The sequence below is a fragment of the Sciurus vulgaris genome (assembly GCF_902686455.1).
Source record: "Sciurus vulgaris genome assembly, chromosome: 14".
NCBI lineage: Eukaryota > Metazoa > Chordata > Mammalia > Rodentia > Sciuridae > Sciurus > Sciurus vulgaris.
The window spans coordinates 64,754,331-64,770,841 of NC_136475.1; the positions used below are offsets into that span (position 1 = coordinate 64,754,331).

At 37.2% G+C, this 16,511-nt stretch overlaps 1 long non-coding RNA gene across 1 annotated transcript in view; it reads right to left on the bottom strand.

The window, feature by feature from the left end:
• Nucleotides 1–12,261, bottom strand: part of LOC306643661 — a 68,376-nt gene extending 56,115 nt beyond the window's left edge. Inside the window, exon 1 of the long non-coding RNA XR_013759024.1 lies at nt 11,835–12,261. This is a non-coding gene — a long non-coding RNA (uncharacterized lncRNA). The remainder of the gene's footprint in view (nt 1–11,834) is intronic.
• Nucleotides 12,262–16,511: the final 4,250 nt, after the last annotated feature.

Consider the following 16,511-nt stretch of genomic DNA (forward strand, 5'->3'; position numbering starts at 1 on the left):
CTTCAAATTTGAGGGGGAAATATAAAACTTTCCAAGACAAGAATAGGTTAAAAGAATTCATGACCACCAAACCAGCACTACAAAAAATACTCAAAGATAAACTGTACACAGAAGGTCCTGAAAACAAATCCTAAAGGTTCCAAATAGGTGAACATAAGTAGAATAATAATCCACTAAATGAAAATCAAGAGACGATAAAATATAGTAAAAAAAAAAAAGTAGTAGGAAACCACAAACATATCCATAACTAACACTGTTTATGGTCTCAACTCCTCATTCAAAAGACATAGATTAGCAGAATTTGTTAAAAGCCAACAAAAACAAGGTTCAACCATACACTGTTTACAAGAGACCTATTTCACAAAGACACCCACAGGAAAAAATATTCCATGCAAATAGATCTTCAAAACAAGCAGGAGTAGCTTTCTCATGTATGACAAGATAGATTTCAAGCAAAAACTAATCAGAAGAGACAAAGAAGGCTACTACATTTCAGGTAAAAGGAAAAATCCAACAAGAGGATATAAGAGTAGTGGGTATTTATGCCTCAAATGTCAGCACATATAATTATATAAAACAAAGCAAAACAAACAAAAACTCCATGACAATATATCTCAGAATGACCCCAACACAATAATATTGGGTTATTTCATCATATCCTTATCATCAGTAGGTCATCAAAACATAAAATCACAGGAGTTTTCAAGATGGCAGCCTAGAGGGTGGCTGCATTTCATGTTGCTCCAGGACTCAGGATTCAAAAGAGGAGATATTGAGACACTTGGGACCAACTCAAAGCAGCCGGGTGACTCTCTCCCGTTGGGGAGGCGACCCGGATGGGACGGTAGTCCCGGAACGCAGGGAACTTTGTGAAGTAGAGCTGCCGGTGAGACACCCCTCCCCCTGCTGGAGCAGTGAACTCGGACAACTGGGAGCTTCGGAGAGGAGGCTGCTCAGAACAGCGCTGGGACTCGGAGCAACCACTGGGGCTCTGGCGGCTGCCCAGGGGAGGAGTGGCGAGGAGAGCTGTGTGGACTCAGAACACCAGGGCCTGCCCTAAGGAGGAGGAGGAGGAAGAGGAGCGTGGCCACTTGGATTCGGAGTGACTGCACCAGAGCTACAGGCAGTTGCCAGAGGAGAAGCCGCGTGGCGAGCTGTTTGGACTAAGAGCGACGCTTCTGAACACTGGGGCCTGCCCTGAGGACAAGGAGGAGGAAGAGGAGCGTGGCCGCTTGGATTTGGAGTGGCTATATCAGAGCTACAGGCGGTTGCCAGAGGAGGGGCTGTGTGGCGAGCTGTTTGGACTCAGACAACTTCTGAACACCGGGGCCTGCCCAGAGGAGTAGGAGGAGGAGGAGGAGGAGCGCGGCGGGTCATTTGGACTCGCAGTGACTGCATCAGAGCTCCAGGCGGCTGCTCAGAGGAGGAGGTGATTGGTGAGTTGTTTGGACTTAAAGCGACCGCTCCTGAACACAGGGGGGATGCCTGGAGGAGAAGTGCGGTGGGTCGCTTGGTCTCGAGTGGCCACAACAGAGCTCCGGGCGGCTGCCCAGAGGACGTGTGCAGCGGGTCACGTGGATTAAGAGCCACTCAGAGTTACCGCTCCTGAACACCCGGGGGGTTATCTGGAGGTGGAGGAGGAACGGGGAGGATCACTTCGACTCAGAGTGATTGATTGCCCAGGGCTACTGGTGGTCGGTGGGAGGAGGAGGCATGAAGTGAGTTTCTTGGACTCCTAGTGACCGCACTGGAATACTGGGCGGCTGTCTGGAGGAAGAGGCGTGTGGCGGGTTTCTGGGACTCAGAGCGATTGTACAGGGCCCCAGGTGGCTGCACAGAGGAGGGGCCGCATAGCCAGGTGATTAGGTGCACAGCAGGGTCCCAGGATCTAGGAGACTTCTTGGTGGAAGAGCCACACAGAGACACGCGTAGGGGTGGAGCGAAGGTTCCAGGACTGCGGGCAGATTCTCAGAGGAGGGGCAGCCTAAGGAGATTCATCTGCGAAGGGTGAGGCTCCCAGGCCCAGGAGGTAGGGCCGGGCCCGTGGGAACACTGCAGAGGAAGGCAGACCAGCCCAGGTGGTAGCTGTAAATTGAGGGGAACCTCTAGGAGGGAACTGACCAGCGACACCTCCCCACCGGGTGAGTCTTCCCTGCCGGGTGAGGTTTCCCCACAAGGACAGTAAAACCAGAGACACAGGCCCAAACAGGCCTTGCCTCAGCCCACAGCCTAGTTCCCCTTTGGATGACCATTGGTCAACAAGTGGAGGCACGTCTGCCCACTAGCAGGGAATATACCCTACCTGAAGGCCACCACTCCTAGAGAGGCAGCTTCCTTGTGGAGCACCGCTTTATCAACTTCCTCCAAGGCTTCAGCCTACTGAAGGCTAAGGGGGGATATATATAGAAATCTTCAGGGTCATTGTAAGTCAATAGAGGAAATCTGCAATATCTCAGCGGTCCACTGATACCTGAACAATATGAGAAAACAAGGAAAGAAAATGCTGCAAACAAATCTAGATGTTACATCAATAAAACCCAATGACAGCATGGCAGAAGAAATGACAGAAAAGGAGTTCACAATGTACATAATTAAAATGATCAGGGAAGCAAATGATGAGATGAAAGAGCAAATGCAGGCATTGAATGATCACACCAATCGACAGTTAAAAGAGCAAATACAGGAAGCAAAAGATCATTTCAATAAAGAGTTAGAGATATTGAAAAAAAACCAAACAGAAATCCTTGACATGAAGGAAACAATAAACCAAATTAGGAACTCCATAGAAAGCATATCCAGTAGGATAGAACACCTGGAAGACAGAACCTCAGACATCGAAGACAAAATATTTAACCTTGAAAACAAAGTTGAACAAACAGAGAAGATGGTAAGAAATCATGAACAGAATCTACAAGAACTATGGGATATCATGAAAAGACCAAATTTAAGAATTATTGGGATTGAGGAAGGCCTAGAGAAACAAACCAAAGGAATGAACAATCTATTCAATGAAATAATATCAGAAAATTTCCCAAATCTGAAGAATGAAATGGAAAATCAAGTTCAAGAGGCTTATAGGCCTCCAAATACACAAAATTACAACAGACCCACACCAAGGCACATTATAATGAAAATACCTAACATACAAAATAAAGACAGAATTTTAAAGGCTGTGAGAGAAAAGAACCAAATTACATTCAGGGGGAAACCAATACGGATATCAGCAGATTTTTCAATCCAGACCCTAAAAGCTAGAAGGGCCTGGAAAAACATTTTTCAAGTCCTGAAAGAAAATGGATGCCAACCAAGCATCTTATACCCAGCAAACTTATCTTCAAATTTGACGATGAAATAAAATCCTTCCATGATAAACAAAAGCTAAAAGAATTTACAAAAAGAAAGCCAGCATTACAGAACATTCTCAGCAAAATATTCCATGAGGAAGAGATGAAAAACAAAGAAGCAAAACAGCAAAGGGAGGAATTATTCTAAAGGAATTGTCAAATAAAGGAGGAAACAAGTTGTGTCAAACAAATAAATAAATAAAATTTAAAAAATGAACCAAATGACCGGGAAACCAAATCATATCTCAATAATAACCCTGAATGTTAATGGCCTGAATTCATCAATCAAAAGACATAGACTGGCAGATTGGATTAAAAAGAAAGATCCAACAATATGTTGCCTACAAGAGACTCACCTCATAGAAAAAGATACCGTAGACTAAAGGTGAAAGGATGGGGAAAAACATACCATGCACATGGACTCAGCAAAAAAGCTGGAGTATCCATCCTCATTTCCGATAATGTGGACTTCAAGCCAAAGTTAGTCAGAAAGGATAAAGAAGGTCATTTCATACTGCTTAAGGGAAGCATAAATCAGCAAGATATAACAATCATAAACATCTGTGCCCCAAACAGTGGCTCATCCAGGTATGTCAAACAAATCCTTCTCAATTTCAGAAACCAAATAGACCATAACACAATAATACTAGGTGCTTTTAACACGCCTCTCTCACCACTGAACAGATCTTCCAGACAAAAATTGAACAAAGAAACCATAGATCTCAATAACACAATCAATAATTTAGACCTAACGGACATTTATAGAATATACCATCCAACCAAGAGCGAATACACTTTCTTCTCAGCAGCACATGGATCCTTCTTTAAAATAGACCATATATTATGCCACAAAGCTAATGTTAGCAAATACAAGAAGATAGAGACACTACCATGTATTCTATCAGATCATAATGGATTGAAGTTAGAAATAAATGAAAGAGTAAAACACAGAATCTATTCCAACATCTGGAGATTAAACAATATGCTATTATATGATGAATGGATAACAGAAGATATTAGGAAGGAAATTAAAAAATTCTTAGAGGTAAATGAGAACAAAGAAACATCACATCAAAATCTCTGGGACACTATGAAAGCAGTACTTAGAGGGAAATTTATTTCATGGAGCGCATTTAATAAAAGAAGTAAAACTCAACAAATCCTAACACTACAGCTCAAAGCCCGAGAAAAATGAAAACAGACCAACAGCAAAAGTAGTAGAAGACAGGAAATAGTTAAACTCAGAGCTGAAATCAATGAAATTGAAACAAAAGAAACAATACAAAAAAATTGACAAAATAAATAGTCGGTTCTTCGAAAAAATAAACAGAATTGATAAACCTTTAGCCACACTAACAAAGAGAAGACGAGAGAAAACCCAAATCACTAAAATTCGGAATGAAGAAGGAAATATCACAACAGACAGGATTGAAATACAAAACATAATTAGAAGCTAGTTTGAAAACCTATACTCCAACAAAATAGAAAATTTCGAAGACATCAACAGGTTTCTAGAGACATATGAATTGCCTAAACTGAACGAGGAGGACAAACACAATTTAAATAGACCAATTTCAAGTACTGAAATAGAAGAAGTCATCAAAAGCCTACCAACAAAGAAAAGTCCGGCACCAGATGGGTTCTCAGCCGAGTTCTACAAAACCTTTAAAGAAGAGCTCATTCCAATACTTCTCAAAGTATTCCATAAAATAGAAGAGGAGGGAACCCTCCCAAACTCATTCTATGAAGCCAATATCACCCTGATACCTAAACCAGACAGAGACTCATCAAGCAAAGAAAATTTCAGACCAATATCCTCAATGAACATCGACGCAAAAATTCTCACCAAAATTTTAGCAAATCGCATACAAAACATATTAAAAAGATAGTGCACCATGATCAAGTGGGTTTCACCCCAGGGATGCAAGTTTGGTTCAACATCCGGAAATCAATAAACGTAATTCACCATATCAATAGACTTAAAGTCAAGAATCACATGATTATTTCAATAGATGCAGAAAAAGCATTTGATAAAATACAGCACCCCTTCATGCTCAAAACACTAGAAAAAATAGCGATAGTGGGAACATTCCTTAACATTGTAAAGGCCATTTATGCTAAGCCCATGGCTAATATCATTCTAAATGGTGAAAAACTGAAAGCATTCCCCCTAAAAACTGGAACAAGGCAGGGATGCACTCTTTCACCACTTCTATTCAACATCGTTCTTGATACTCTGGCCAGAGCAATTAGACAAACCAAAGAAATTAAAGGGATACGAATTGGAAAAGAAGAACTCAAACTATCCCTGTTTGCTGACGACATGATTATATATTTAGAGGAACCTGGAAATTCCACCAGAAAATTCTTAGAACTCATAAGTGAATTCAGTAAAGTAGCAGGTTACAAGATCAATGCCCATAAATCCAACGCATTTTTATACATAAGTGATGAATCTTCAGAAAGAGAAATTAGGAAAACTACCCCATTCACAATAGCCTTGAAAAAAATAAAATACTTGGGAATCAATCTCACAAAAGAGGTGAAAGTCCTCTACAATGAGAACTATACAACACTGAAGAAAGAAATTAAAGAACACCTTAGAAGATGGAAAGATCTTCCATGTTCTTGAATAGGCAGAATTAATATTGTCAAAATGGCCATAGTACCTAAAGTGCTATACAAATTCAATGCAATTCCAATTAAAATCCCATTATGATGTACCTTACAGAAATAGAGCAAGCAATTATGAAATTCATCTGGAAGAATAAGAAATCCAGAATAGCTAAAGCAATCCTTAGCAGGAAGAGTGAAACAGGGGGTATTGCAATACCAAATCTTCAACTCTACTACAAAGCAATAGTAACAAAAACGACATGGTATTGGTACCAAAATAGAAAGGTAGATCAATGGTACAGAATAGAGGGCACGGACACAACCCCAAATAAATACAATTTTCTCATACTAGACAAAGGTGCCAAAAATATGCAATGGAGAAAAGATAGCCTCTTCAACAAATGGTGCTGGGAGAATTGGAAATCCATATGCAACAGAATGAAACTAAACCCATATCTCTCACCATGCACGAAACTAAACTCAAAATGGATTAAGGATCTCGGAATCAGACCAGAGACCCTGCATCTTATAGAAGAAAAAGTAGTTCCAGATCTTCAACATGTCAGCTTAGGACCAGACTTCCTTAAGAGGACTCCCATAGCACAAGAAATAAAAGCAAGAATCAATAACTTGGATAGATTCAAACTAAAAAGCTTTCTCTCAGCAAAGGAAACTATCAGCAATGCGAAGAAAGAGCCTACCGAGTGGGAGAATATCTTTGCCAATCATACTTCAGATAGAGCACTAATCTCCAGAATCTATAAAGAACTCAAAAAACTCTACTCCAAGAATTCAAATAATCCAGTCAACAAATGGGCTAAGGAAATGAATAGACACTTCACAGAAGAAGATCTACAAGCAATCAACAAACATATGGAAAAATGCTCAACATCTCTAGTAATAAGTAAGATGCAAATCAAAACCACCCTAAGATTCCATCTCACCCCAATTAGAATGGCGATTATCAAGAATACGAGCAACAACAGGTGTTGGCGAGGATGTGGGGAGAAAGGTACACTCATACATTGCTGGTCGGGTTGCAAATTAGTGAAGCCACTCTGGAAAGCAGTGTGGAGATTCCTTAGAAAACTTGGAATGGATCCTCCATTTGACCCAGCTATCCCGCTCCTTGGCCTATACCCAAAGGACTTAAAATCAGCATACTACAGAGATACAGCCACATCAATGTTCATAGCTGCTCAATTCACAATAGCCAGACTGTGGAACCAACCTAGATGCCCTTCAATTGATGAGTGGATAAAGAAACCGTGGTATATATATACAATGAAATATTACTCAGCCATGAAGAATGATAAAATTATGGCCTTTGCAGGCAAATGGATGAAATTGGAGAATATCAGGCTAAGTGAGATAAGCCAATCTCTAAAAGCCAAAGGACGAATGATATCGCTAATAAGTGGATGATGACACATAATGGGGGGGAGGAAAGGGTTAGTGTTAGGGTTAGAGTTAGGGTTAGGGAGGGGGGCAAGTATGGAGGAAGGAAGCAGTGTATAGAGGGAAAAGAGGGGTGGGAGGGGTGGGGGGAAGTGAAAAAATAACAGAATGATTCAAACAACATTGTTCTATGTAAATTTATGATTACACAAATGGTATGCCTTTACGCCATGTACAAACAGAGAAACAACATGTATCCCATTTGTTTACAATAAAAATAAATTAAAAAAAATTAAAAAAAGAAAAAAACCCACAAAATCAGTAAAGATATTTCCAACCTAAATAAATCTATAAATCAAATGAACCTGATAGTCATCTGCAGAATATTTCACCTGCAAACAGCAGAATCTACCTTCTTCTCAGCAGCTCCTAAAACTTTGTCCAAAATAGATCATATTTTAGGTCACAAAGTAAGTCTTAGCAAATGCAACAAAATTGATATAATCACATGTATCCTATCAGGTCACTAAAGAAATAGAATTAAACTAGAAATCAATAGCAAGAGAAATAATAGGAACCACATAAACATGTGGAGATTGAATAATACTCTTCTAAATGAAGAATGGATCAAAGAAGAAATGAGAGTAGAAATCAAGAAATTCTTTGAAATGAATGAGGTCCAATATATCAAAATCTTTGAGACTGTATAAAAGCAATGCTGAGGAAAATTTATAGCATTTAGTGTCTACATTAAAAATTAGAGAGATACCAAATATAGGCTTATTCTCTACCTTAAGGCCTCAGAAGAAAAAGTATGAACTGTTTTCCAAATCACAGAAGACAGAAAATAATTAAGATGAGAGCCCAAATTATTGAAATTGAGAATGCACAGAACACACAGGATCAATGAAACAAAGAGTTAATTCTTTGGAAAATAAGATTGATAAATCCTTAATCAAACTAACCCAAAGAGAGGGAAGACCCAAGTAAATAAAATTTGAGATGAACAGGAGCTCCACAGAGCATTCTGAAACCAGAGGATCTTCAGAAACTATTTTGAAAATTTAAACTCCAACAAACTAGAAAATCTAGAAGACATTGACAAATTTCTAGACACATATGACCTGCTCAAATTGAACCAGGAAGATACAGAAAACCTAAACAGATCAATATCAAGTATTGATATTGAAATTGCTTGTAACAGCAATTAAAAGTCTAAAAAAGAAAAGTCCAGGATCAGATGAATTCTCAGCTGAGTTCTACCAGAACTTTAAAGAAGAACTAACACCAGTTTTTTTCTCAAATTATTCCATGAAATTGAAAGGGAGGGAACACTTCCAAATATATCCTATGATGCCAGTACAACCCTGATACCAAAACCAGACAAAGATGCATCAGGGGAATAAGATGGCAAACCAATATCCCTGATGAACATACATGCAAAATTCCTTAATAAAATATTATAAAACCACATTGAAAACCACATAAAAAAGAATACAAGAGGGATCAAGTAGGTTTCATTCCAAGGATGCAAGATTAGTTCAACATATACAAATCAATAAATGTTATTCACCACTTAAACAGAATTAAGGACTAGAGTCATGTGATTATTCAATAAATGCAGAAAAGACCTTCAATAAAACCCAGCAACAATCCTTATATTCCAACAGTGATTCAGCTGAGGAAGAAATCAGGAAAACTATTTCATTTACAATAATCTCAAAATAGAACAAAAACCAAACCAAACTAAACAAACAGAAACCTTGGGAATTAATCTAACCAAGAAGGTAAAATCTCTACAATAAAACTTGTACAACACTGAAGAAAGAAATTGAAAATCTTAGAATAAGGAAAGACCTCCCTTGTTCTTGGATAGGCAGAATTAATATTGTCAAAATGGACATACTACCAAAAGCACTATACATTTTCAATGCAATCCCCATCAAAATACCAGTGAATTTCTTCACAGACTTAGAAAAAAACTAATCCTTAAATTCATTTGAAAGAATAAGAGACCCAGAATAGCCAAAGCAATTGCAAAACAAAACAAACAAAACAAAACAAAACAAAAAAGCAATGTAGGAGGCATCACAATACCCGAACTGAAATTATGTAAATTATATTACAGGACTGTAGTAACAAAAAGAGCATGGTATTAGCATCAAAATAGACATGAAGGTCAACATAAGAGAATAGAAGAGAAAGAGACAAGTCCACATAACTGTAGTCATCTGATATTTAACAAGGGTGCCAAAATATATGGAGAAAATACAGCCTTTTTAACAAATGGTGCTAGGAAAATTGGATAGCTATATGTAGAAAAATCAAACTATGTCCCTCGCTCTCACCCTGCACAAAAGTAAAACTGAAATGGATTAAAGTCTTAACAATTAGACCAGAAACTGCAACTGGGAGAAGAAAACAGGGCCAGCATTCCTTCATATAGGTGCTGATGCCAACTTCCTTAACAAAACTCCCAAAGAGCAAGAAATAAAACCAAGAATCAGTAAGTGGAATGATAGCAAATTGAAAAGTTTCTGTACTACAAAGGAAATAATTAAGCATGTGAAGAGAGAGCCTACGGAGGGGGAGACAATCTTTGCCAGCTGTTGCTTTTTTAAAAAATTATGTTTATTGTAAACAATGGGATGCATGTTGTTTCTGTTTGTACATGGAGTGATGGCATACCATTTGTGTAATCATACATTTACATAGGGTAAAGCTGTTGCTTTGATAGAGAATCCAGAACATATAAAGATGATATCATATATCATCTTTATATCATATATCATCTTTATATGATATCATATAAAGATGATATCATATATCATCTTTATATGATATCCAGAACATATAAAGAACTCAAAAACTTAACATCATAAAAAGTTTGATTTGATCAGACCCATGAAAATGGTTTATATTTCAGGTGAAGCTCATATTAATGAAATCCCCAAAACATATTCAATAAACTTATTTTTTTTAACAAAAAAAAAAATCCCCAAATAACTCACTCAATAAATGGGCAAAATAACTAAACAGAAATTTCTCTAAAGAGGAAACACAAGTGGCCAACAAATATAAGAAAAAATATCTGTATCTCTAGCAATCATGGAGATGCTACATGATTGAAATTACACTAAGGTTTTATCTCACTCTAGTCAGAATGTCAATAATCAAGAATATAAACAATAATAAATGCTAGCAAGGATGTAGGGAATAAAGGTACACTCTTACATTGTTGATGGGACTGCAGGCTAGTATAACCACTCTGGAAAACTATGGAGACTGCTCAAAAAACTAGGAATGGAACCATCATGTGACCCAGCTATCTCACTCTTTGGTATTTTTCCAAAAGAACTGAAATCAGCACACTATAGTGATACAACCACCTAAATGTTTATAGCAGTGCAATCCAGAATAGGTAAATTGTGAAATCAACCCATATACCCCTCAATAGATGAATGATTAATAAATCATTATACACATACATGCCGTAAAAAGAATGAAATAATGGCATTTGCTGGTAAATGGATGGGATAGACGTCATTCTAAGTGAGGTAAAGCAGACTAAGAAACTCAAGGCTTGAACATTTTTCTCTCATATGCGGAAGCTAGAGAAAAGTAAAGGAAAGGAGGAGGGAAGCATAGGCCATTATAAAGATTTAAAGATGATTTAGTAGTTTCAAAGGAAATTGAGAGGTAGAGTGGGAGAGATGGGTAAGAGGAGGCAACACAGAATGAATTCTTAAAAATCATGTTATGTGCATATAAATATACCACAGGGATTTTAACCTTTGTGTATGATAAAACAATCAATGAAAAATAAATAATAATAGGTGAGTGAAAGGAAGCCTAGCAGAGTAGAGGAGGAAGAACAGGGGAGGGAGGGAGGATGAGAGGGAAAAGAAGGGAAAGGGAAGATCATGAACTGAAATAGAATTCTATGCATGTATGATTTTGTTAGGATGAACCCAACTACTGTGTATACCTATAAAGCTGTAATTAAAAAACAAGTGTATTACTTCAGGAAAATTTACAATTAAATCACAAACTTGATCTAATAAAAAGTCAGCATGGTAGGATATTTTGAAGTTAATATTATATTACTACCTAATGGTATGAAGTATCTTACTCTAAAACAACAAAATAGTTTCTCTTGAAGGAAAGAGTTGGGATTGGTTTTAACAAAGTGACAGGAATTGCCCACGTTGCATTTGCCATTGAATTGTAGACTAGATGATTTTAGGGAGTTTGAAGATAGACATCTGATCATAAAGAATGAGAATCTCTTAGTCACATTTAAACCAACCCCTTGTCCCAATCATTGTGATTGGGAATTAAGAAAATTAAATTTTCATCAAGATAAAATTTCTTTAGAGTTATATTAGAACATGCTACAAATATATTATAATGCATGTAAAATCAAGACATAAAATATGAAAAATTAAAAACAGTTTTTTATTTCAACTTCCTCACCTTGCAAAATTATCATCACCATGATGAAATTGGACAAATAGGCAGAAACAGTTATAATCATGAACTGTATAGCCCAAATTGTCGGGGTCTTAAGCCCCCTTGCTCTTCTGGACCAGCGACAAGGGAAGGGGACACTCCCCAACAAGGCCACACCAGGACAGGTAGAGCCGACTGACTGTCCACACGCAGCCCTCTGGGCAGAGGACAATCAAACGTGTCAGGGAGACCAGACACAGCAGAAACTCATTTATTGAGGAAGTCACACAGCTTTTATGTAGGGTGAAGGCTAGGCGGGAACCAATCAGCTTAAAGGTCAGCAAGGCACGGGGGTTCACTCAGGTGAGAGTCCCATAGGACTATATGGCAAGCATGAGCTGATCATGTTCGTGGAACTGTTGTTGACCAATCCCTGACGGTGGTCCGATTTATTGTCATTAACCTTTGAAAAGGCCTTTGGGGCCTTGATCTTGCTCTCTTGCCAGGGAGAAGGAGTCAGCCTGAGTTAGTTAATGTGTCATTAGTCCCAACACCAAATAACTAAAACTACAGGACAGAGAGGGTTCTGATGTTTCCCTATGAATTACATCATGGTGCTACAGTAAAAAGGGAAAACTACATTCAAATTTATAACACCAAATATTTTATTGTATAAGAAAGACAAATCACATATCTTAACTGCAAAAGAATTTAAGAAAATTACTATTATTCTTGCAATTCACATATGTAGCAATTATAACATGGGTGCTGGAGTCTAAAATGCCTCTACTTATACACACAACAGGCTTTCTTAAGTATTGGCTTCCCTCTGTAGGACAGATATAAAATTCTCATGTAGGATAGTGACACTGTTCTCCAATTGCTACAGTCTCTTGGAGCGCACATGTATATCTTGACATGGCTGATAATGTGTAAGTGGAGCGGGGAGCTTCCTGGAGGTGGTGAATTCTGGACACCAGATGCAATGCAGGGGAAAAATGAGAATTAGGAATCTAAGGAACAGCAGAGGCTGAGCCAGTTTTCATTATTTAGAAAGAGAATAACCATTATGGCTTTCTCTTTAACATGAACTGGGGGTGGTTACCTTGAAAAACTTTGTTTTTTCCAGCCCTACTTATTCAGATTTCCCTACTTTCTGTTGCTAGGGTCTGGTTTTTGCTCTCCGTCAGCTACTTTGGTGTGTGTTTATGTCCTGTGGGGTGCTTACAACTCATCCTTACTTCTCATTTGCCAAAAATTTCCCATTCCCATGAACTGGCACCTTGGACAGTCAGGGGACAAGTCGTGTGTGTATGTGAATGTGTGTGTGTGTGTGTGTGTGTGTAGTCAGAGGAAGATCTCTCTCTATATATGTATATATATATATATACATGTATATATGTATATAGAGACATCTATATATATCTACATGTACATATATATATATATATATATATATATATATAAAGAGAGAGGGAGAGAGAGAAATATTTAACTAAGTCAGGGTCTGATGTAAGAATGGGGGAAGGGCTATACAGGAAGCTTTTGAAAGACAAGAAGATATCTGGATTTGGTATGATAGAAAATGGTTACTGAGAGATACAGAGCAGAAAATTGCTGTACTGAATATAATCCCATCACAATGCTATACACATTATATGTTGCATGTTATATATTACATAATGTTATATATTTAATTTATAACATTTGTGAGTAACAATGTTATGTATGTATTATTTGAGAGTAACACTCTGCTTAGGGAAAACTTGATCTGGATCAGAACGTAAGCTCCTTGGAGGCAGACGCTCTTCCTCACACTCTCAGAAGTCTCTTACTAAGCCTGAGGTCCTAATTACTTAATAGATATTGACTGACTGAGAGCAAGGTAGTTGTGAAATTTCCTACTTTGAAATAATTTTGTCTATTAGAAAATATTTCATATTATCTTTGCCATTTTTATTTTCAGTCTTTGTAAGAAAGTAAAAGGGTGAATAACTTCAGACAAATTAAGCAGAGCCCACATACTGCTTTTCCTCTGTATATGCTATTAATTTTTTGGAATTAAAATAAACTTATTCTCCCTCTGAGTTAAGCCATTTTTTGTGATCTTGATATCAAACAGGTTGCATATTCTTTATTTTTTTGAATTTTTAATTTGTTCTAATAAGTTGTACATGACAGTAGAATGCATTTATACATTTTGATAAATCATACATATATGGAGTGTAATTTCTTATTTTTCTAATTGTACATATTGTAGGATCACATTGGTCATGCAGTGATATATGTACATGAGGTAATAATGTTTGTTTCATTCTACTGTTCTTCCTACCCTGGAGGTAAGCCTTTTCTGTACAATTGTGATCACAAACACACTAAAACACCATATTCAAGAGGAGCAGAAAACCAAAATTCATATTAAAAATTTGTAAATGACTGCATTGGATTAAGATTTTTTTGTATTATAAAAATTGTGACACATAAAAATAAAAGCAATAGCATAGTTTGATTATGGCATAGTATAGTCTACCTTCAGCATTTCACTTCATCTGAAATTGCTAATCTAGCCATAGGAGAACCTGCCTGTCATCATGTAATGGCTGAATTCCACTTTTGTTTTTCTCTGAATCATTATTTTTTTTAGAGTTGATGTTTAACTATTTATGATACAAATGGCAGATATTATCTCAGAATTAGGGAGAATAGCAGTAATAAAAATATTTCAATTTTTACTTTTGAGTTATATTTTGCTATCACATCTTTACTTATGCCAAAAATAATAGCAGAGAACTTACTTATCTCTCTCTACTTTATTAAAGTAGCTTATGTTAAAGATATTTAGTTGATACAAATAATTATGATGTAGGAATATCTAAAGTTCTAAAATTATCATTAGAGATGAATCACTCTGTGTCATCAATTCTTTTTTTCTTCCCCACTCCCCAACTCCAGTGGTTAGCCAGAAATGTTAGGTGCTAGAAATGTTTGGCAAATAAATAAACAGGATAAACACAAAGTCAATATTACCCTGCCAGAAGTATTTATTTACTCATTCATTCATTGTTTGTCTTCATTGGGAAATAAATGTCATGAGGGGAGTTTCTTTTCTTCACTTTTGTATTCATGGTACCTGGAACAGCACTTGGCACATAATACTAGGGTTTATTGATATTTGGTAATATTTATTGATTTAATGAATCAATAAGGGTTTTAGGACAGAGATATGTAAACAATTGCAGTGGAACTAAATGTGGAGCACAGTGCTTATAGATTTCATGAAAGCTGAAGATACAAACACACTAGTAAAAGTCAGCAAACTATAAATATCATGGTTACAAATAAGAGATCAGAAGGAGTGGCCTCCAGTCAGCTTCCAGTGCTTTTCTGCCTTCTTACCTGGTAATCTCCTTTCTACTTTTTAAGAAAATTTAAAAATTAAAAATAAAATATTATTTTCTGATTTGTAGATTTCTTAGTATAATCCATTCCATCTGAAATGTTTTGTTATAACCACAAAGTAAGCCTAGGAACAATTAAATTAAAAGTTTTATTTAAGAATTTCTTACTTGGTTTCAGAAAATACCAGAAATGCAGAAAATTTACACAAGAGTGATGTAACATCAGTACAGGAAATTAAGAATGAAGGAGAAAAATAAGTGAAAGGAAAGAATAGAACCTTGACTGATACTGTATTACAAAAACATACCATAGCAGTATCAGCAAATTATAGCAGGGGCTAAATCCAGAATAGACCTACTACCTATTCTTATAAATAAGGTTTTATTAGTCACATCCATTAATCTGTGTACTTTCTATGCCTACATGCACACTACAATGGCAGGGTGGAGTAGTTGTGACAGAGTTAATTTGGCCTGCAAAGATGAAAATATTATTAGAGCATTATAATCTACACATAGTATTTGGGTTCATTTTGACAAAATCATACATGTGAGGAATTTCAATTCCTATTCCCCCCTTTCCTCCCCTTCTCCCTCCTTCTATTTGCCCTCCTCTACTAAACTTCCTTTCTTTTATATATACATGTTACAGTTTGGATATGAGGTGTCCCCCCAAAAGTTCACATGTGAGACAATGCAAGAAAATTTGGAGGAGAAATGATTGGTTTATGACCTTAACCCAATCAGTTAATTAATCCCTGATGGGACTAACTGAGTGATAACTGGAGAAAGTGGTTCATTTGGGGTGTAGCTATGGGGTATGTATTTTGTATCTGAAGAGTGGTGTCTCTCTCTGTTTCCTGATCATCATGTGAGCGGCTTCCCTCTGCCACACTCTTCTGCCATGATGTTCTGCCTCGCCTCAAGTCCTGAGGAATGGAGGCGGCCTTCTATGGACTAAGACCTCTTGAGACTGTGAGCCCTCAAGCTTCTTCCTCTGCATTTGTTCTGGTTGGGTCCATTAGTCACAGTAGTGAAATAACTGACTAAAACGTATACATGAAGGTGAAATTACCCTTGGAAACTTTATATAGGAGTATAATATGATTTTAAATTAATTCCATTTTTCTTCTCCTTTCCTTTTCTTCTTTTCTTACTCTTGTTCTTCTACTTCACTGATCTTGCCTTGATTAGTTCTCCTCCCCCATTGCCTTCTTTCCCTTACTTTTCTCTTGCTTCCACATATGAGAGGAACCATTTAGTGCTTGAGTTTCTGAGTTTGGTGTATCTCACTTAGCATGAT